The 22,015-nt window shown below is 42.9% G+C and overlaps 2 non-coding genes across 2 annotated transcripts; both read right to left on the bottom strand.

Moving 5' to 3' along the window:
• Nucleotides 1-4,347: 4,347 nt before the first annotated feature.
• On the bottom strand, nt 4,348-4,419 carry trnae-uuc (transfer RNA glutamic acid (anticodon UUC)). The gene has a single exon. It is a non-coding gene; the product is annotated as a tRNA-Glu (tRNA).
• A 1,133-nt stretch (nt 4,420-5,552) lies between these two features.
• On the bottom strand, nt 5,553-5,626 carry trnan-guu (transfer RNA asparagine (anticodon GUU)). The gene has a single exon. It is a non-coding gene; the product is annotated as a tRNA-Asn (tRNA).
• Nucleotides 5,627-22,015: the final 16,389 nt, after the last annotated feature.

The following is a 22,015-nucleotide window of genomic DNA, read 5'->3' as shown; positions in this document are numbered from 1 at the left end:
ACTTTGATGCTAATTAGTGTAACAGTGTAGGTTCCGTCCCTCTCTTCGCCCCAACCTGGGCTCGAACCAGGGACCCTTGCACACATCAACTACTGACACCCACGAAAATTAGCGCGCACCACCGCTAACTAACTAGCCATTTCACATCGGTTACATTAGCATTTTAGAATCTTGGAGTAAATAGAGCAGAACATATTGATAAAAGTCAACTTGTCCGAGAGAGATTTACATGATTATCAAAACGTCACTCCAGGGTAAGCCTACACAAAAAATAGCCCTTATTTTAAGTGTTTCTACAATCCCCTATGGGGAAAATGAATGGGTCGACAAACGATTGAACCATTTCCCTGTTTGACCGCTAGGTTTTATGGGTGTTATAACATCTCCAATGTGGGGCTCTATTGGTGAAGTTCATCAGAAACTTTCTTCACCGTGAAGTGGAGTTTAGTCCGCTAACTTGTAAGCGATGTCATAGAAACACATCATGAGGTATACTGGTAGTCCTTCTATATAACAGCCTGGTCTCATAGACTAGACGTAACATAGTAAATGTAAATCCGGCTCACTCAAATTGGTATGATATGTTACGTTTTGTCAATCCGGATCACTCAAATTGGTATGATATGTTACGTTTGGTATGGTTATATCAGACAGAAGATTACTTACGGCAAAAATCTAGGTAGGCTTGTTGGTCTGGGTGGATGGGTAGCTGTATAACGCGAACGTCTAGCAACCCGAAAGTCATCAAGGACAACTTTAGCTCATTGCTACTTTGCAACTACTTACCATGTTAGCTTACCCTAACCTTAACCATTTAACCTAACTCCTTTTATTTTTATTTAACCTTTATTTAACTAGGCAAGTCGTTTTACCTAACTCCTAACCTTAACCCTAACCTTCACCCCTAACCCCTAGCCTAGCTAACGCTAGCAACCTAGCTAACATTAGTGTTAGCCACCTAGATAACTTTGTAAAACATCATGCGAATTGTAATTATATGAAATGGATGATGTACATCCACAAATTAATACATACCATACGAATCGTAACATACTTTTGGTAATGTAGTGTATGTGGACACCTGCTCGTCTAACATCTCATTCCAAAATCATGGCCATTAATATGGAGTTGGTCCCCGCTTCGCTGCTATAACAGCTGCCACTCTTCTGGGAAGGCTTTCCACTAGATGTTGGAACATTGCTGCTATAACAGCCTCCACTCTTCTGGGAAGGCTTTCCACTAGATGTTGGAACATTGCTGCTATAACAGCCTCCACTCTTCTGGGAAGGCTTTCCACTAGATGTTGGAACATTGCTGCTATAACAGCCTCCACTCTTCTGGGAAGGCTTTCCACTAGATGTTGGAACATTGCTGCTATAACAGCCTCCACTCTTCTGGGAAGGCTTTCCACTAGATGTTGGAACATTGCTGCTATAACAGCCTCCACTCTTCTGGGAAGGCTTTCCACTAGATGTTGGAACATTGCTGCGGGGACTTGCTTCCATTCAGCCACAAGAGCATTAGTGAGGGCACTGATGTTGGGCGATTAGTCCTGGCTCGGAGTCTGCGTTCCAATTCATCCCAAAGGTGTTCGATGCTGTTGAGGTCAGGGCTCTGTGCAGGCCAGTCAAGTTCTACCCACACCGATCTCGACAACCCATTTCTGTATGGACCTCGCTATGTGCACGGGGGCATTGTCATTCTGAAACAGGAAAGGGCCTTCCCCAAACTGTCACCACAAAGTTGGTTGCATAGAATCATCTAGAATGTCATTGTATACTGTAGCATTAAGATTTCCCTTCACTGGAACTAAGGGGCCTGAACCATGAAAAACAGCCCAGACCATTATTCTTCCTCCACCTAACTGTAGAGTTGGCACAATGTATTGGGGCAGGTAGCGTTCTCCTGGCATCTGCCAAACCCAGATTCCAGAGGCAGTTTGGAACTCGGTAGTGAGTGTTGTAAACGAGGATAGATGATTTTACGTGCTACACGCTTCAGCACTTGGAGATAACATTCTGTGAGCTTGTGTGGCCTACCACTTCACAGCTGAGCCGTTGTTGCTCCTAGACGTTTCCACTTCACAATAACAGCTGACAGGCTCTAGCGGGGCAGAACGTTTATGAACAAACTTGTTGGAAAGGTGGCATCCTATGAGGGTGCCACATTGAAAGTCACTGAACTCTTCAGTACGGGCCATCCTATTGCCAATGTTTGTCTATGGAGATTGCTTGGCTGTGTGTTCGATTTTATACACCTATCAGCAACGGGTGTGGCTGAAATAGCCGAATCCACAAATTTGAATGGGTATCCACAAACATTTGCCCATAAAATGTATCATACTAATTGGAGTGTCCTGGATTGACATTTTCTATGTATACTCAGTGTATATCATACTGTATACTTAGTGTATAGCATCAGTGTATACTCAGTGTACAGTATATTATCAGTGTATACTCAGTGTATACTCAGTGTACTGTACATCATCAGTGTACTGTATATCATCAGTGTATACTCAGTGTATATCATCAGTGTATATCATCAGTGTATATCATCAGTGTATACTCAGTGTATATCATCAGTGTATACTCAGTGTATATCATCAGTGTATACTCAGTGTATATCATCAGTGTATACTCAGTGTATATCATCAGTGTATATCTCTTTCACAAGGTTGGTGTAATAACATGTTAACTACTTAAGACATTGGCTTGAATCTAGATTGTGCATTTAGATTTCAAGAAAGGTTAAGAACTAAGGAAACCTTTTTCACTTCTCTCATTAGCTTTATTCGAGACCATCAAAACCAAACCTTGTATCATAAATAGCATTCAAAACCATAGTGCCCACAAAGCTTATCTCTAAGTGAAGGACCCTGGGACTAAAAACCTCCCTCTGCAACTGGATCCTGGACTTCCTGACGGGCCGCCCCCAGGTGGTAAGGGTAGGCAACACCACATTTGCCACGCCGATCTTCAACACTGGGGCCCATCAGGGGGGAAAGCTCAGTCCCCTCCTGTACTCCCTGTTCACTCATGACTGCACGGCCAAACACGACTCCAACACCATCATTAAGTTTGCTGATGACACAACAGGCCTGATCACCAACAATGATGAGACAGCCTATAGGGAGGAGATCAGAGACCTGGCTATGTGGTATCAGGACAACAACCTCTCCCTCAATGTGAGCAAGACAAAGGAGCTGATCGTGGACTACAGGAAAAGGAGGTCCGAACAGGCCCCCATTAACATCGACGGAGCTGTAGTGGAGCGGGTCGAGAGTTTACATTTCCTTGGTGTCTACATCACCAACAAACTAACATGGTCCAAACACACCAAGACAGTCGTGAAGCGGACACAACAACACCTTTCCCCACTCAGGAGACTGAAAAGATTTGGCATGGGTCCTCAGATCCTCAAAAAGTTCTACAGCTGCACTATTGAGAGCATCCTGACTGGTTGTATTACCGCCTGGTAAGGCAACTGCTCGGCCTCCGACCGTAAGGCGCTACAGAGGGTAGTGCGTACGGTACAGTACGAACTACCATCTGTAGGGGTGGCAGGTAGCCCCGAGCTGACAAGGTAAAAATCTTTCATTCTGCCTCTGAACAAGGCAGTTAACCCACTGTTCCTAGAATTTGTTCTTAACTGACTTGCCTAGTTAAATAAAGGTAAAAACAATGTTTTTCAATAAGACTGCTGAACAATTAATCAAATGGCCACCCGGACTATTTACATTGACCCCCCCTTTTGTTTTTACACAGCTGCTACTCGCTTTTATTATCTGTGCATAGTCACTTTAACCCTACCTACATGTACAAATGACGTCGACTAACCTGTACCCCATTGACTAGTCTCGTTATTTTATTGTGTTACTTTTTATATTTTTTTACTTTAGTTTATTTAGTAAATATTTTTCTTGAACTGCATTGTTGGTTACGTGTTTGTAAAAAAGCATTTCACGGTAAGATCTAAACCTGTAGTATTCGGCGTATGCGACAAATACAATTTGAAATATCGACTGATTACTATTTGTGGATCATTCACCCTCTTGAAAACGGCCATTGACTTCTCAAATCCCAAACCCGGTCTGTATGGTCTTTTTCCAAAGCGTTCCCTAAATCTCGCGATGTTGCGCCTCTTGGTTTGGAAACTATGATAATATCCTGCTGGTAGGAGTACGGTAATTCATCGTGACCCACGTCAGCTGATGATAGCTAACCAATTGGATTTTTTATATGGTTTTGCTGGATAGAAATGGACACTTTTTCATAAAATATATGAAATATTTCCATAAAATTCTAAATATCATAGTGCGAAAACAATAGATTGATGGAAAAAACGATGTTCCCATACCGGGAGTCGAACCCGGGCCGCCTGGGTGAAAACCAGGAATCCTAACCGCTAGACCATATGGGACTAGTGACAGTACTATTATAGAAGCATTTATGTAGGGTTTTTATAGCTTGCTTGGCAACATAATAATTACTCCTAGCTCTGTTTATTAATTCATCAATCAATAAGATGTATTTATAAAGCCCTTTTTACACCAGCAGTTGTCACAAAGTGCTTATACAGAAACCCAGCCTAACACCCCAAAGAGGCTGCTGCCCTATATACAGAGACATGGAATCAATGACCACTTTAATAATGTTAACACACTGCTTTACTCATCTCATATGTATATACTGTATTTAGTCAATGCCACGCCGACATTGCTCATCCTAATATGTATATGTGCTATATGCTAAATATGTGTATGTGACCAATAAAATGTTATTTGAACATCCCGTTCCATTGACGTCATCATTGGACTCAGAACAACCCATTTCACTGTTTCTCTAGGAACAACTGCAATTTTGAGTGAAAACAAAAGTAATAATCTAAAACCAGGAAAAATAAACAGAGAAAATATAATTTGGGAAAATATAAAAATGATTTTGGAGAGAAAAAAAACAAATTTTATAGGGTATATTGACAGAAAACATAGTGTACTACTTAATCAGGTACACTAAGGACCCGGGAAGAGTTGCAGGGGAGAAGAGAAGAATGTGCCTATTTGAAAGCTAGAAAAAAATGACATGTTTAATTTTTTAAAGGTAGCGCTCATGCTAGAAAAAGTTGGAGACCCCTGGACTAGACTAGTGCATTCAGAAAGTATTCAGACCCCCGGACTAGACTAGTGCATTCAGAAAGTATTCAGACCCCTGGACTAGACTATAGTGCATTCAGAAAGTATTCAGACCCGTTGACTTTTTTCACGATTATTTTTTGCGAATGAATTTTTTTTGCAAATAGAAAACACAAATACCTTATTTACATAAGTATACAGACCATTTGCTCTGATACTTGAAATTGAGCTTCCACTGTATATACTGAGTATACAAAAGATTAACATTAACTGCTAGGTAAAGTCCACCCTTATCTCCGCTCACTGGTCATCATAGTGTCACATTGATCTAGAACTGGTACATTTTGGACTATTTTCCAAAATGTGGATTTTAATATTATTGTAGCATAGCTACACGCTCAAAATTTAAAAAGGCAACAATCGTCCCTGGGTGGGCTCGAACCACCAACCTTTAGATTAACAGTCTAACGCGCTAACCAATTGCGCCACAGAGACTTGATGCTTTAATACACAGGAAAGCATAAGACTGTAATGAAAGGGGGGTATTGGTCTGATGTTTCTATTGCTGTTTAACAGGCCGATAGCGAAATTCGGTGGCTGAATAATGCTACTGCAACTCTGTAGACTACAAAATGTTTCAAGAACCAGTTGATCTGGGTAGAAGAAACATATTTTTTTGCAGTTTAGCTGGCTTCATGTTTTACCTTGCCATGAAATCCAAATACAGATCATGATTCATGGCTAGGAAAAACTAGAATCTTCTTAGGAGCATCGTTAAATCACCGAGCTGTTTCCCAAACCATCGTTTGTAAAGTTGTACTTGAAAACGCTCGTTATTTACCGATTGCCTCAGACCACCCGTGGAACGGCCAAGTGCGTCGTTAGGCTGCAGTTACACGACGCAATTTGCACGTAATTGATGTTGCTTGCACCTGAGTTGCTTCTGGCAACTTTTTTCAGTGAGAATCACTATATTCCGGCATAGTGGACTTGTCATATACTCATAAAACCCGGTAATTGTTCCAATCGTTTTTTACCAATTCATTTTTGCATCTGGGATTTTAGAACTACTTCATATTTTTATTTATTTATTTTATTTAACCTTTATTTAACTAGGCAAGTCAGTTGAGAACACATTCTTATTTAGAATGACGGCCTACTAAAAAACCTTCTGCCGGGACAAGGATTAAAGAGAATAAAATAAAAATATAGGACAAAACACACATTATGACAAGAGAGACAACACAACACTACATAAAGAGAAGACCTAAGACAACAACACAGCATGGTAGCACACAGTTTCCGGTCACAACTTCTAGACTTGTTTACTTGCTGCTGTGCGGTTTGTTGCTGACCTTACTTTGCTACCTGCCAATTTTACTTTTTTCGTCATGGTTCGTCAGGACCTCCACCAGCCGAAGCTAAGTAGGAACATTAACATGCCTTCTAATTGCAGTCGCTGTAATCATACTATACTGGAGAACGATCGCCTTATGGCGAGGATAGTTGTGCTGCAAGCCCAGCTTCAGATGCAATCATTAGGCAAGGGTCATTTCAGTGTAGGAAAGGATGAAACAGCGTCTGTGCCACCAGTAAGTACAGATAGTAGTTTAAATCCACTCGCACAGTCCCCGCAATCGGACAATTTCCCCATGGCTTCTGGAAGGAAATGCTGTATGAATCGGTGTTGCTTATTCAGCCGACAGAAACTTTCAACCGGTTCTCCCCGTTAAGCAGCGAGTCAGAGGCCGAGCCTTCTCTGGTCTCTGCTCCTCCCGTTACGGGGTCAGAGACGCCGAAGCCTCACACCGTTAGCTCTGACAAATTGAAAACCCTAGTCATTGGTGACTCCATTACCCGCAGTATTAGACTTAAAACAAATCATCCAGCGATCATACACTGTTTACCAGGGGGCAGGGCTACCGACGTTAAGGCTAATCTGAAGATGGTGCTGGCTAAAGCTAAAACTGGCGAGTATAGAGATATTGTTATCCACGTCGGTACTAACGATGTTAGGATGAAACAGTCAGAGGTCACCAAGCTCAACATAGCTTCAGCGTGTAAATCAGCTAGAAAGATGTGTCGGCATCGATTAATTGTCTCTGGCCCCCTCCCAGTTAGGGGGAGGGATGAGCTCTACAGCAGAGTCTCACAACTCAATCGCAGGTTGAAAACTGTTTTCTGCCCCTCCCAAAATATATAATTTGTATATAATTGGCCCTCTTCCTGGGACTCACCCACAAACAGGACCAAGCCTGGCCTGCTGAGGAGTGACGGACTCCATCCTAGCTGAGGGGTGCTCTCATCTTATCTATGAACATAGACAGGGCTCTAACTCCCCTAGCTCCACAATGAAATAGGGTGCAGGCCAGGCTGCAGGCTGTTAGCCAGCCTGCCAGCTTAGTGGTGTCTGCCACTAGTACAGTCAGTGTAGTCAGCTCAGCTATCCCCCCATTGAGACCGTGTCTGTGCCTCGATCTAGGTTGGGCAAAGCTAAACATGGCGGTGTTCGCCTTAGCAATCTCACTAGAAGAAAGACCTCCTCCATTCCTGCCATTACTGAAAGAGATTGTGATATCTCACATCTCAAAATAGGGCTACTTAATGTTAGATCCCTCACTTCCAAGGCAGTTATAGTCAATGAACTAATCACTGATCATAATCTTGATGTGATTGGCCTGACTGAAACATGGCTTAAGCCTGATGAATTTACTGTGTTAAATGAGGCCTCACCCCCTGGTTACACTAGTGACCATATCCCCCGTGCATCCCGCAAAGGCGGAGGTGTTGCTAACATTTATGATAGCAAATTTCAATTCACCAAAATAATACTGAGGTTTTGTCTTTTGAGCTTCTAGTCATGAAATCTATGCAGCCTACTCAATCACTTTTTATAGCTACTGTTTACAGGCCTCCTGGGCCATATATAGCGTTCCTCACGGAGTTCCCTGAATTCCTATCGGACCTTGTAGTCATGGCAGATAATATTCAAATTTTTGGTGACTTTATAATATTCACATGGAAAAGTCCACAGACCCACTCCAAAAGGCTTTCAGAGCCATCATCGACTCAGTGGGTTTTGTCCAACATGTCTCTGGAACTACTCACTGCCACAGTCATACTCTGGACCTAGTTTTGTCCCGTGGAATAAATGTTGTGGATCTTAATGTTTTTTCTCATAATCCTGGACTATCGGACCACCATTTTATTACGTTTGCAATCGCAACAAGTAATCTGCTCAGACCCCAACCAAGGATCATCAAAAGCCGTGCTGTAAATTCTCGGACAACCCAAAGATTCCTAGATGCCCTTCCAGACTCCCTCTGCCTACCCAAGGACATCAGAGTACAAACATCAGTTAACCACCTAACTGAGGAACTCAATTTAACCTTGGGCAATACCCTAGATGCAGTTGCACCTCTAAACTAAAAACATTATTCATAAGAAACTAGCTCCCTGGTATACAGAAAATACCTGAGCTCTGAAGCAAGCTTCCAGAAAATTGGAACGGAAATGGCGCTACACCAAACTGGAAGTCTTCCGACTAGCTTGGAAAGACAGTACCGTGCAGTATCGAAGAGCCCTAACTGCTGCTCGATCATCCTATTTTTCCAACTTAATTGAGGAAAATAAGAACAATCCAACGTTTATTTTTGATACTGTCGCAAAGCAAACTAAAAAGCAGGATTCCCCAAGAGAGGATGGCTTTCACTTCAGCAATGAAAAATTCATGAACTTCTTTGAGGAAAAGATCATGATCATTACAAAGCAAATTACAGACTCCTCTTTAAATCTGCATATTCCTCCAAAGCTCAGTTGTCCTGAGTCTGCACAACTCTGCCAGGACCTAGGATCAAGGGAGACACTTAAGTTTTTTAATACTACATCTCTTGACACATTAATAAAAATAATCATGGCCTCTAAACCTTCAAGCTGCATACTGGACCCTATTCCAACTAAACTACTGAAAGAGCTGCTTCCTGTGCTTGGCCTTCCTATGTTGAACATAATAAACGGCTCTCTATCCACCAGATGTGTACCAAACTCACTAAAAGTGGCAGTAATAAAGCCTCTCTTGAAAAAGCCAAACCTTGATCCAGAAAATATAAAAAACTATTGTCCTATATCGAATCTCCCATTCCTCTCAATTTTTAAAAAGCTGTTGCGCAGCAACTCACTGCCTTCCTGAAGTCAAACAATGTATACGAAATGCTTCAGTCTGGTTTTAGACCCCGTCATAGCACTGAGACTGCACTTGTGAAGGTGGTAAATTACCTTTTAATGGCGTCAGACCGAGGCTCTGCATCTGTCCTCGTGCTCCTAGACCTTAGTGCTGCTTTTGACACCATCGATCACCACACTCTTTTGGACAGATTGGAAACCCAAATTGGTCTACACGAACAAATTCTGGCCTGGTTTAGATCTTATCTGTCAGATAGATATCAGTTTGTCTCTGTGGATGGTTTGTCCGCTGACAAATCAACTGTACATTTCGGTGTTCCTCAAGGCTCCATGTGAGAGATGCAGACTCGGTCTCAACCTTTAAGTCTTCATTGAAGACTCATCTCTTCAGTAGGTCCTATGATTGAGTGTAGTCTGGCCCAGGAGTGTGAAGGTGAACGGAAAGGCACTGGAGCAACGAACCGCCCTTGCTGTCTCTGCCTGGCCGGTTCCCCTCTCTCCACTGGGATTATCTGCCGCAAACCCTATTACAGGGGCTGAGTCACTGGCTTACTGGTGCTCTTCCATGCCGTCCCTAGGAGGGGTGCGTCACTTGAGTGGGTTGAGTCACTGACGTGCTCTTCCTGTCCGGGTTGGCGCCCCCCTTGGCTTGAGCTGTGGGGGAGATCTTCGTGGGCTATACTCGGCCTTGTCTCAGGATGGTAAGTTGGTGGTTGGAGATATCCCTCTAGTGGTGTTGGGGCTGTGCTTTGGCAAAGTGGGTGGGGTTATATCCTGCCTGTTTGGCCCTGTCCGGGGGTATCATCGGATGGGGCCACAGTGTCTCCCGACCCCTCCTGTCTCAGCCGCCAGTATTTATGCTGCAATAGTTTGTTTCGAGGGGCTAGGGCCAGTCTGTTATATCTGGTGTATTTCTCCTGTCTTATCTGGTGTCCTGTCCTAATTAAAGTATTCTCTCTCTCTGCCTGCGGCTATGGAACCCTGACCTGTTCACCGGACGTGCAACCTATCCCAGACCTGCTGTTTTCAACTCTCTGGAGACAGCAGGAGCGGTAGAGATACTCTGAATGGTCGGCTATGAAAAGCCAACTGACATTTACTCCTGAGGTGCTGACCTGTTGCACCCTCGACAACCACTGTGATTATTATTATTTGACCATGCTGGTCATCTATGAACATTTGAACATCTTGGCCATGTTCTGTTATAATCTCCACCCGGCACAGCCAGAAGAGGACTGGCTCCCCTCATAGCCTGGTTCCTCTCTAGGTTTCTTCCTAGGTTCTGGCCTTTCTAGGGAGTTTTCCTAGCCACCGTGCTTCTACACCTGCATTGCTTGATGTTCTGGGTTTCTGTACAGCACTTCGTGACAGCTGATGTAAGAAGGGCTTTATAAATACATTTGATTGATTGATAGCAACACAACATGGCAGCAACACGGCATGGTAGCAACACATGGTAGCAGCACAAAACATGGTACAAACATTATTGGGCACAGACAACAGCACAAAGGGCAAGAAGGTAGAGACAACAATATATCACGCAAAGCAGTAAGTGTCCATGATTGAGTCTTTTGAATGAAGAGACTGAGATAAAACTGTCCAGTTTGAGTGTTTGTTGCAGCTCGTTCCAGTCGCTAGCAGCAGCGAACTGAAAAGACGAGCGACCCAGGGATGTGTGTGCGTTGGGGACCTTTAACAGAATGTGACTGGCAGAACGGGTGTTGTATGTGGAGGATAAGTGCTGCAGTAAATATCTCAGATAAGGGGGAGTGAGGCCTAAGAGGGTTTTATAAATAAGCATCAACCAGTGGGTCTTGCGACGGGTATTCAGAGGTCTGTGTTTTGTGTAGGCTGACCCCGGCGTGACGTTTTCATTGCCTCTCTCAGACAAGGTGACTTTTATCAATATATTCACCTATAAAAAATCTTATTAGCAATAGAGAAGACCTCAGCAAGACTACAAATTCCTGCAGGAAGCTCCTGCACACTCAGGTCTATAGCCAACACTGTCAGCTACAATTCACCAGCGCGATTAGCACTTTATGAGAGCTTAAAAAGAGGATCAGCTTTCTATGGGCTAGGCCTACTATATTTATTTCTCAACTTTCCTAATGTTAAGCATTCACTATTGAAGTGCATAGATGGCGTATATTTTTTCCACTGCCCCTGATAATGGTCCATTCTAAATCAAAACAAATTTCACACATATTATTTAGTATATGTAAAGACAAGATTAAATCATGAATAGTCTGATGGGTGACAATATTACTACTGTGATTTCAATGTGAAATAATCTACAGCGGATCTACCTATTGTGAATTATATATTATCACTTGTGAATGATGCCCAGCATAAGAAACAATGCCTTTTTTTGCTACTTTTTTTAATCATAGTCGCACACCTAATGTCAAATCAATCCACTTTTATTGGTCCATACACATATTTAGCAGATTTTATGGGTCCATACACATATTTAACAGATGTTATGGGTCCATACACATATTTAACAGATGTTATGGGTCCATACACATATTTAACAGATGTTATGGGTCCATACACATATTTAGCAGATTTTATGGGTCCATACACATATTTAGCAGATTTTATGGGTCCATACACATATTTAACAGATTTTATGGGTCCATACACATATTTAACAGATTTTATGGGTCCATACACATATTGTGCAGGTGTAGCGAAATGCTTGTGTTTCTAGCTCCAGCAGTGCAGTAGTATCTAACAATTCACAAAAATCTAAAGTAAAAGAATGGAGTTAAGAAATATATAAATATTAGGACGAGCAACATCAGAGTGCCATTGACTAAAATACAGTAGAATAGAATACAGTATGTACATATGAGATGAGTAAAGCAATATGTAAACATTATTAAAGTGGCCAGTGATTCCATGTCTATGTATAGAGGGCAGCAGCCTCTAAGGTGCAGGGTTGAGTAACTGGGTGGCAGCCGGCTAGTGATGGCTATTTAATACTGATGGCCTTTAGATAGAAGCTATTTAACACTGATGGCCTTGAGATAGAAGCTATTTAACACTGATGGCCTTGAGATAGAAGCTATTTCTCAGTCTCTCGGTCCCAGGTTTGATGCACCTGTACTGACCTCACCTTCTGGATGATAGAGGGGTGAACAGGCCGTGGCTCGGGTGGTTGTTGTTGTGGATGATAGAGGGGTGAACAGGCCGTGGCTCGGGTGGTGATGATGCACCTGTACTGACCTCGCCTTCTGGATGATAGAGGGGTGAACAGGCAGTGGCTCGGGTGGTTGTTGTCCTGGATGATAGAGGGGTGAACAGGCCGTGGCTCGGGTGGTTGTTGTCCTGGATGATAGAGGGGTGAACAGGCCGTGGCTCGGGTGGTTGTTGTCCTGGATGATAGAGGGGTGAACAGGCTGTGGCTCGGGTGGTTGTTGTCTTGGATGATAGAGGGGTGAACAGGCAGTGGCTCGGGTGGTTGATGTTCTTGGTGTTCCTGTGACATCGGGTGCTGTAGGTGTCCTGGAGGGCAATCAAATCAAATTGTATTGGTCACATACACATGGTTAGCAGATGTTATTGCGAGTGTAGTGAAATGCTTGTGCTTCTAGTTCCGACAGTGCAGTAATATCTAACAAGTAATCTAACAATTCCCCAACAACTACCTAATACAAACAAATCTAAAAGGGTGAATGAGAATATGTACATATAAATATAATAAAAAGGGGTTAGGAGGTGCAGCTCAGTTTCCACCTCTTTTTGTGGGAAGTGTGCACAAAGCCTGTCTACCGATGGCAGCCTCTCTCGATAGCAAGGCTATGCTCACTGAGTCTATGCATAGTCAAAGCTTTTCTTAAGTTTGGGTCAGTCACAGTGGTCAGGTATTCTGCCACTGTGTACTCTCTGTTTAGGGCCAAATAGCATTCCAATTCCCTGTTTTAGGTTGATTCTTTCCAGTGTGTCAAATAGTTATCTTTTTGCTTTCTCATCATTTGGTTGGGTCTAATTGTGTTGCTGTCCTGGGGAACCAGAACTAGCTGGCTGAGGGGACTCTTCTCCAGGTTAATCTCTCTGTAGGTGAGGGCTCTATGGGGTCTAATTGTGTTGATGTCCTGGGGAACCAGAACCAGCTGGCTGAGGGGACTCTTCTCCAGGTTAATCTCTCTGTAGGTGAAGGCTTTGTGGGGTCTAATTGTGTTGATGTCCTGGGGAACCAGAACCAGCTGGCTGAGGGGACTCTTCTCCAGGTTAATCTCTCTGTAGGTGAAGGCTCTATGGGGTCTAATTGTGTTGCTCTCCTGGGGAACCAGCTGGCTGAGGGGACTCCTCTCCAGGTTAATCTCTCTGTAGCTGAACGCGTTGTGGGGTCTAATTGTGTTGATGTCCTGGGGAACCAGCTGGCTGATGGGACTCTTCTCCAGGTTAATCTCTCTGTAGGTGAACGCGTTGTGGGGTCTAATTGTGTTGATGTCCTGGGGAACCAGAACCAGCTGTCTGATGGGACTCTTCTCCAGGTTAATCTCTCTGTAGGTGAAGGCTTTGTGGGGTCTAATTGTGTTGATGTCCTGGGGAACCAGAACCAGCTGGCTGAGGGGACTCTTCTCCAGGTTAATCTCTCTGTAGGTGAGGGCTCTATGGGGTCTAATTGTGTTGATGTCCTGGGGAACCAGCTGGCTGAGGGGACTCTTCTCCAGGTTCATTTCTCTGTAGGTGAAGGCTTTGTGGAGGAATGTGTGGGCATCGCTTCCTTTAACAGCTCTTTTCTGGGTGTTGATAACTAGCAGGTATAGTCCTAGTTCTGCTCTGCATCCATTGGTTGGTGTTTTGAGTTGTACAAAAAGTATATTTTTGCAGAATTCTGCATGCAGTCGCAATTGGTTGTTTGTCCTATTTTGGGAGTTCTTGGTTGGTGAGTGGACCACAGACCTGACAACCATAGAGGGAAATGGGTTCTGTAACTGATTTAAGTTTTTTAGCCAGATCCTAATTGAGATAGTTTTATGTTCCTTTTGATTGCGTAGAAGGCCCTTCTTGCCTTGTCTCTTAGATTGAAATCTAATTTTATTTGTCACATTTGCCGAATACAACAGGTGTAGACCTTACAGAGAAATGCTTACTTACAAGCCCTTAACCAACAATGCAGTTTTAAGAAAATACAAAAAAAATGAAGAGAAGAATAACAAATAATTAAAGAGCAACAGTAAATAACAATAGTGGGACTATATACAGGGGGTACCGGTTGTGGTGGCTAATTTCCGCATTACCAAATGAGGAGTTACAAACACACCAGTCCGAGTTAAACTACATCTTTAATACTTAAGATACTTTTGCAAAAGTTCTTGACCCCACTAATGCATTCTCTCGAATGAACCAGGAAGGTGATTACAGAATTGCAACAGGGATCTTTTATAGCAACGATACCCCCTTCAACGTACATTGACAAACCACAGATACTTAGTAACAGTTCACAAAGGTTAAGTTTTGTATGACAGATATCAATAAAACACATCAGACAGTAACTGCTATGTCAACAGGATTAATGGTATAGCCCAGTATCTGGTCTCCTTAGAACCGTCCCTCCCTGGTACGGTATTGAACAGAACTATTTCATCCAATGGCATATATCAATTGTCAACTCTAGATACTCCCATCTCAAGCAAACCCCCTCTTGACCCTACTCCTGGACAGGCTCACTGGGGGAGTGAGCCTCTAGACCATATATTATCACAGGATAAGTGTGAGATCTAAGAGAGGACATACAAGGGTCCATTTACTGCCATAATCCTCCCCACAATAAAGAAAAGGAGGGAGTGACTTGCTCACAGACATTGTGGAGACAAGTCATTGGTTCCCCATTCATCACGCCATCCCTTCACATGGTTTAAGAAATAGGTAAAGACACATTCCCATGATGACAAGTCTGACCCCTCCCCTCTCTGGGCCCCAAGTGTCTGAGCCCCAGCTAAGGTAGACGTGCAACTGAAAAGACACCAGAGTCCAATGGACACTTTCTAATGACAAGTACCTCAAATAAGCATATTATACTAATAAAACATCTTAATTATCTATGTTACCCAACTAATTCTGATTCGTCCACGACACGGTACAGAGTCGATGTGGAGGCTATATACAGGGGTACCGGTACAGAGTCAATGTGGAGGCTATATACAGGGGGTACCGGTACAGAGTCAATGTGGAGGCTATATACAGGGTGTTATGTTACAGAGTCAATGTGGAGGCTATATACAGGGGGGTACCAGTACAGAGTCAATGTCAATGTGCGGGGGCACCAGTTAGTCGAGGTAATTGAGGTAATATGTACATGTAGGTAGAATTATTAAAGTGACTAGTTAAGAGTAGCAGCAGCGTTCCGGGGAGGGGCAATGCAAATAGTCTGGGTAGCCATTTGATTAGCTGTTCAGGAGTCTTATGGCTTGGCGGTAGAAGCTATTTAGGAGCCTTTTGGACCTAGACTTGGCGCTCCGGTACTGCTTGCTTTGCGGTAGCTGAGTGAACAGTCTATGACTAGGGTGGCTGGAGTCTTTTTAGGGCCTTCTTCTGACACCGCCTGGTATAGAGGTCCTGGATGGCAGGAAGCTTGGCCCCGGTGATGTACTGTACCGTACGCACTACCCTCTGTAGTGCCTTGCGGTCGGAGGCCGAGCAGTTGCCATACCAGGCCGTGATGCAACCAGTCAGGATGCTCTCGATGGTGCAGCTGTAAAACCTTTTGAGGATCTGAGGACCCATGCCAAATCTTCTTAGGGGGAATAGGTTTTGTCGTGCCCTCTTCACTACTGTGTAGTTGTGCTTGGACCATGTAAGTTTGTTGGTGATGTGGACGCCAAGGAACTTGAAGCTCTCAACCTGCTCCACTACAGCCCCGTCGATGAGAATGGGGGTGAATGTTCATAGCTTTGTAGAAGTTACCTGTGGTGTTGATGTTTAGGCCGAGGTAGGTATTATTATTTGCGTGCTCTAGGGCAACGGTGTCTAGATAGCATTTGTAGTCCTGGCAACTGGACCTTTTTTGGAGCACATCTTTCTGAGGGTAACCCTAACCTACCCTAACCCTTACCCTAACCCTTAACCTAACCCTATTCTAAAATGGATTCAATAAAACATTTTCCTCATCAATCTACACACAATACCCCATAATGACAAAGCGAAAACAGGTTTTTAGAAATGTTTGCAAATGTATTAAAAATAAGTATTCAGACCTTTTGCTATGAGACTCTAAATTGAGCTCAGGTGCATCCTGTTTCCATTGATCATCCTTGATGTTTCTACAACTTGATTGGAGTCCACTTGTGGTAAATTCAATTGATTGGACATGATTTGGAAAGGCACACACCTGTCTATATAATGTCCCACAGTTGATAGTGCATGTCAGAGCAAAAACCAGCCATGAGGTCGAAGGAATTGTCCGTAGAGCACCAAGACAGGATTATGTCGAGGCACAGATCTGGGGAAGGGCACCAAAAGATTTCTGTAGCATTGAAGGTTTACAAGAACACAGTGACCTCCATCATTCTTAAATGGAAGAAGTTTGGAACCACCAAGACTTTTCCTAGAGCTGGGCGCCCGGCCAAACTGAGCAAATGGGGGAGAAGGGCCTTGGTCAGGGAGGTGACCAAGAATCCGATAGTCACTCTGACAGAGCTCTAGAGTTCCTCTGTGGAGATGGGAGAATCTTCTAGAAGGACAACCATCTCTGCAGCACTCCACCAATCAGGTCTTTATGGTAGAGTGGCCAGACGTAAGCCACTCCTCAGTAAAAGGCACATGACAGCCCGCTTGGAGTTTGCCAAAAGGCACCTAAAGGACTCTCTGACCATGAGAAACAAGATTCTCTGGTCTGATGAAACCAAGATTGAACTCTTTGGCCTGAATGCCAAGCGTCACATCTGGAGGAAACCTGGCACCATCCCTAAGGTGAAACATGGTGGTGGCAGAATCATGCTGTTTTGATGTTTTTCAGCGGCAGGGACTGGGAGACTAGTCAGGATTGATGGAAAGATGAACAGAGCAAAGTACAGAGAGATCCTTGATGAAAACCTTTTCCAGAGCACTCGCTGCCAAAGGTGCTTCAACAAAGTACTGAGTAAAGGGTCTGAATACTTATGTAAATGTGATATCAGTTTTTATTTGTAATAAATGTGCAAAAATTTTTTACCTGTTTTTGCTTTTTCATTATTGGGTATTGTGTGTAGATTGAGGGGCATTTTGTTTTTGTGAATAAGGCTGTAATGGAACAAAATGTGGAAAAAGTCAAAGGTTCTGAATACTTTCCAAAAGCACTATATATTAGGATGCGTAGTATACATTACAGTATACAAAGTATGATAAGTGTAGTAGACAGTGAGATGTGTAGTATACATAACAGTATATACACAAGATGTGTAGTATACATTAGGCAGTATATATTAGATGTAGTATACATTAGGCAGTATATATTAGATGTAGTATACATTAGGCAGTATATTTACATTTACATTTTAGTCATTTAGCAGACGCTCTTATCCAGAGCGACTTACAGTAGTGAATGCATACATTTCATACATTTTTTTTTTCTGTGCTGGCCCCACTGGGGAATCGAACCCACAACCCTGGTGTTGCAAACACCATGCTCTACCAACTGAGCTACAGGGAAGGCTATATACAAGATGTATATACAAGATGTGTATGCGTGCCTGTGTTTCTTCACAGTCCTGCTGTTCAATAACGTGTATTTGTTTTGTTTTTTAAATGTAGTTTTACTGCTTGCATTAGTTACCTGATGTGGAATAGAGTTCCATGTAGTCATGGCTCTATGTAGTACTGTGTGCCTCCCATAGTCTGTTCTGGACTTGGGGACTGAAGAGAACTCTGGTGGCATGTCTTGTGGGGTATGCATGGGTGTCTTGTGGGGTATGCATGGGTGGACTGTGAAGAGACCTCTGGTGGCATGTCTTGTGGGGTATGTATGGGTGTCTGAGCTGTGTGCCAGTAGTTTAGACAGACCTCTGGTGGCATGTCTTGTGTGGTATGGATGGGTGTCCGAGCTGTGTGCCAGTAGTTTAAACAGACCTCTGGTGGCATGTCTTGTGGGGTATGCATGGGTGTCTGAGCTGTGTGCTATCTTTACTGATTTATGCAACATTAGTAAAGCTGAGTCTCATTAACAAAGGGTCTGAATACTTATGTAAATACGGTTTTTTATTTGTAATACATTTGCAAAATTGTCACTATGGGATATTGTGTGTCGATTAAATATTTTTTCCCTCAATTTTAGAATAGGGCTGTAATGTAAAAAGTCAAGGGGTCTGAATACGTGTGTGTGTGTGTGTGTGTGTGTACACACACACACCTGGGCATAAGTTTTAGAACACCTACTCATTCAAGGGTTTATTTTTTACTATATTGTAGAATAATAGTGAAGACAAACTATGAAATAACACATGTGGAAAGTGGTGTAAAATACTTTAAAGTACTGCTTAAGTAATTTGGGGTATCTATACTTCACTATTTATATTTTTGCCAACTTTTACTTCACCACATTCCTAATGAAAATGTACTTTTTACTCCATACATTTTCCCTGACACCCAAAAGTACTCGTTACATTTTGACAGGAAAATTCACACACTTATCAAGAGAACATCCCTGGTCATCCCTACTGCCTCTGATCTGGAGGACTCACTAAACAGAGAACATCCCTGGTCATCCCTACTGCCTCTGATCTGGAGGACTCACTAAACAGATGCTTCTTTTCTAAATGATGTCTGAGTGTTGGGAGGCTGGCTATCAGTCAAAATAAAAATAATATTGTCCCGTCTGGTTTGCTTAATATAAGGAATTTGAAATGGTTCATACTTTTACTTTTGATATTTAAGTACATTTTAGCAATTCCATTTACTTTTGATACTAAAGTATATTTAAAACCAAATACTTTTAGACACTTACTCATAGTATTTTACTGGGTGACTCACCTTTTAATAGAAAATGAGTCAAGTATCTTTACTTTTACTCAAGTATGACAATTGACTACTTTTTCCACCATTGTATATGGAATCATGTAGTAACCAAAAAAATAAAGTTAAATAATTCTACATGTATTTTATATTTGAGATTCTCCAAATAGCTACCCTTTGCCTTGATGGCAGCTTTGCACTCTCTTGGCATTCTCTCAACCAGCTTCTTGCATTTCAATTAACAGGTGTGCCTTCTTAAAAGTACATTTGTGGAATTTCTTTCCTTAATGTGTTTGAGCCAATCAGTTGTGACAAGGCAGGGGTGGTATACAGAAGATAGCCCTACTTGGTCCATCTTATGGCAAGAACAGCTCAAATAAGCAAAGAGAAACAATAGTTTACTCATTCCTTTAAGACATGAAGGTCAGTCAATACAGAACATTTCAAGAACTTAGAAAGTTTCTTCAAGTGCAGTCACAAAAACCACGAAGCACTATGATGAAACTGGCTGCTTATCTGCTGCAGAGGATAAGTTCATTAGAGTTACCAGCCTCAGAAATTGGAGTCCAAATAAATCCTTCAGAGTTCAAGTAACAGACATCTAAACATCAACTGTTCAGAGGAGTCTGTGTGAATCAGGCCTTCATGGTCCAATTGCTGCAAAGAAACCACTACTAAAGGACACCAATAAGAAGAGACTTGCTTAGGCCAAGAAACACGAGCAATGGACATTAGACCAGCGTAAATTTGTCCTTTGGTTTGGAGTCCAAATTTGAACGGATGATCTCCGCATGTGTGATCTCCGCATGTGTGGTTCCCACCGTGAAGCATGGAGGAGGAGGTGGTGCTTTGCTGGTGACACTGATTAACTTTGAATTCAAGGCACACTTAACCAGCATGGCTACCACAGTATTCTGCAGTGATACGCCATCCCATCTGGTTTGCGCTTAGTGGCACTATCATTTGTTTTTCAACAGGACAATGACCCAACACACCTCCAGGCTGTGTAAGGGCTATTTGACCAAGAAGGAGAGTGATGGAGTGCTGCATCAGATGACCTGGCCTCCACAATCACCCGACCTCAACCCAATTGAGATGGTTTGGGATGAGTTGGACCGCAGAGTGAAGGAAAAGCAGCATATGTGGGAACTCCTTCAAGACTGTTGGAAAAGCATTCCAGGTGAAGCTGGTTGAGAAAATGCCAAGAGTGTGCAAAGCTGTCATCAAGGCAAAGGGTGGCTATTTGAAGAATCTGAAATATAAAATCTATTTTGATTTGTTTAACACTTTTTTGGATTCCATATGTGTTATTTCATGGTTGATGTTTTCACTATTATTCTACAATGTCCCCTCAAAAAATTAACAAAAACCCTTAAATGAGTAAGTGTGTCCAAACCTTTGACTGGTACTGTAAGAATTCAGACCCTTTGCTATGAGACTTCAAACTGAGCTCAGGTGCATCCTGTTTCCATTGATCATGCTTGAGATGTTTCTACAACTTGATTTGAGTCCACCTGTGGTAAATTCAATTGATTGGACATGATTTGGAAAGGCACACTCCTGTCTATATATGGTCCCACAGTTGACAGTGCATGTCAGAGCAAAAACCAAGCCATGAGTTCAAAATAATTGTCCGTAGAGCACTGAGACAGGATTGTGTCGAGGCACAGATCTGGGTAAGGGTCCCAACATTTCTGCAGCATTGAAGGTCAAGAACACAGTGGCCTCCATCATTCTTAAAAATGGAAGAAGTTTGTAACCACCAAGACTCTTCCTAGAGCTGGCCACCCGGCCAAACTGAGCAATCGGGGTCGTCACTGACAGAGCTCCAGAGTTCCTCTCTGGAGATGGGAGAATCTTCCAGAAGGACAACCATCTCTGCAGCACTCCACCAATCAGGCCTGTATGATAGAGTGGCAAGACGGAAGCCTGTCCTCAGTAAAAGGCACATGACAGTCCGCTTGTAGTTTGCCAAAAGGCACCTAAAGGACTCTGACCATGAGAAACAAGATTATCTGGTCTGATGAAACCAAGATTGAACTCATTGGCCTGAATGCCAAGCCTCAAGTCTGGAGGAAACTGGGCACCATTCCGAAGGTGAGGCATGGTGGTGTCAGCATCATGCTGTGGGGATGTTTTTCAGCAGCAGGGACTGGGAGACTAGTCAGGATCAAGGGAAAGATGAACTGAGCAAAGTACAGAGATCCTAGATGAAAGCACTCAGGACTTCAGACTGGGGCGAAGGTTCACCTTCCAACAGGACAATGACCTTAAACACACAGCCAAGACAACAAAGGAGTGGCTTCGGGACAAGTCTCTGAATGTCCTTGAGTGGCCCAGCCAGAGCCTGGAACTTCAATCCGACTGAACGTCTCTGGAGAGACCTGAAAATAGCTGTGTAGCGATACTCCCCATTCAACCTGACAGAGATTGAGAGGATTTGCAGAGAAGAATGGGAGAAATTCCCAAATACAGCTGCTACAAGCTTGGCACGTCATACCCAAGAAGACTCGAGGCTGTAATCGTTGCCAAAGGTGCTTCAACAAAATACTGAGTAAAGGGTCTGAATACTTATGTAAATGTGATATTTCAGTTTATTTTATATACATTTGCCCCCCCCCCAAAAAAAAAACGTTTTTGATTTGTCATTATGGGGTATCGTGTTGAGGGGGAAAAAATGTAATACATTTTAGAATAAGGCTGTAGTGTAATTTGGAAAAAGTTGAGGGGTCTGAATACTTTCCGCATGCACTGTTTCTA

The sequence above is a fragment of the Salmo salar genome, chromosome ssa13 (assembly GCF_905237065.1).
Source record: "Salmo salar chromosome ssa13, Ssal_v3.1, whole genome shotgun sequence".
NCBI classification, from domain to species: domain Eukaryota; kingdom Metazoa; phylum Chordata; class Actinopteri; order Salmoniformes; family Salmonidae; genus Salmo; species Salmo salar.
Note: the sequence above shows the minus strand (reverse complement) of the source record. Positions and strands in the feature narration are given on the sequence as shown.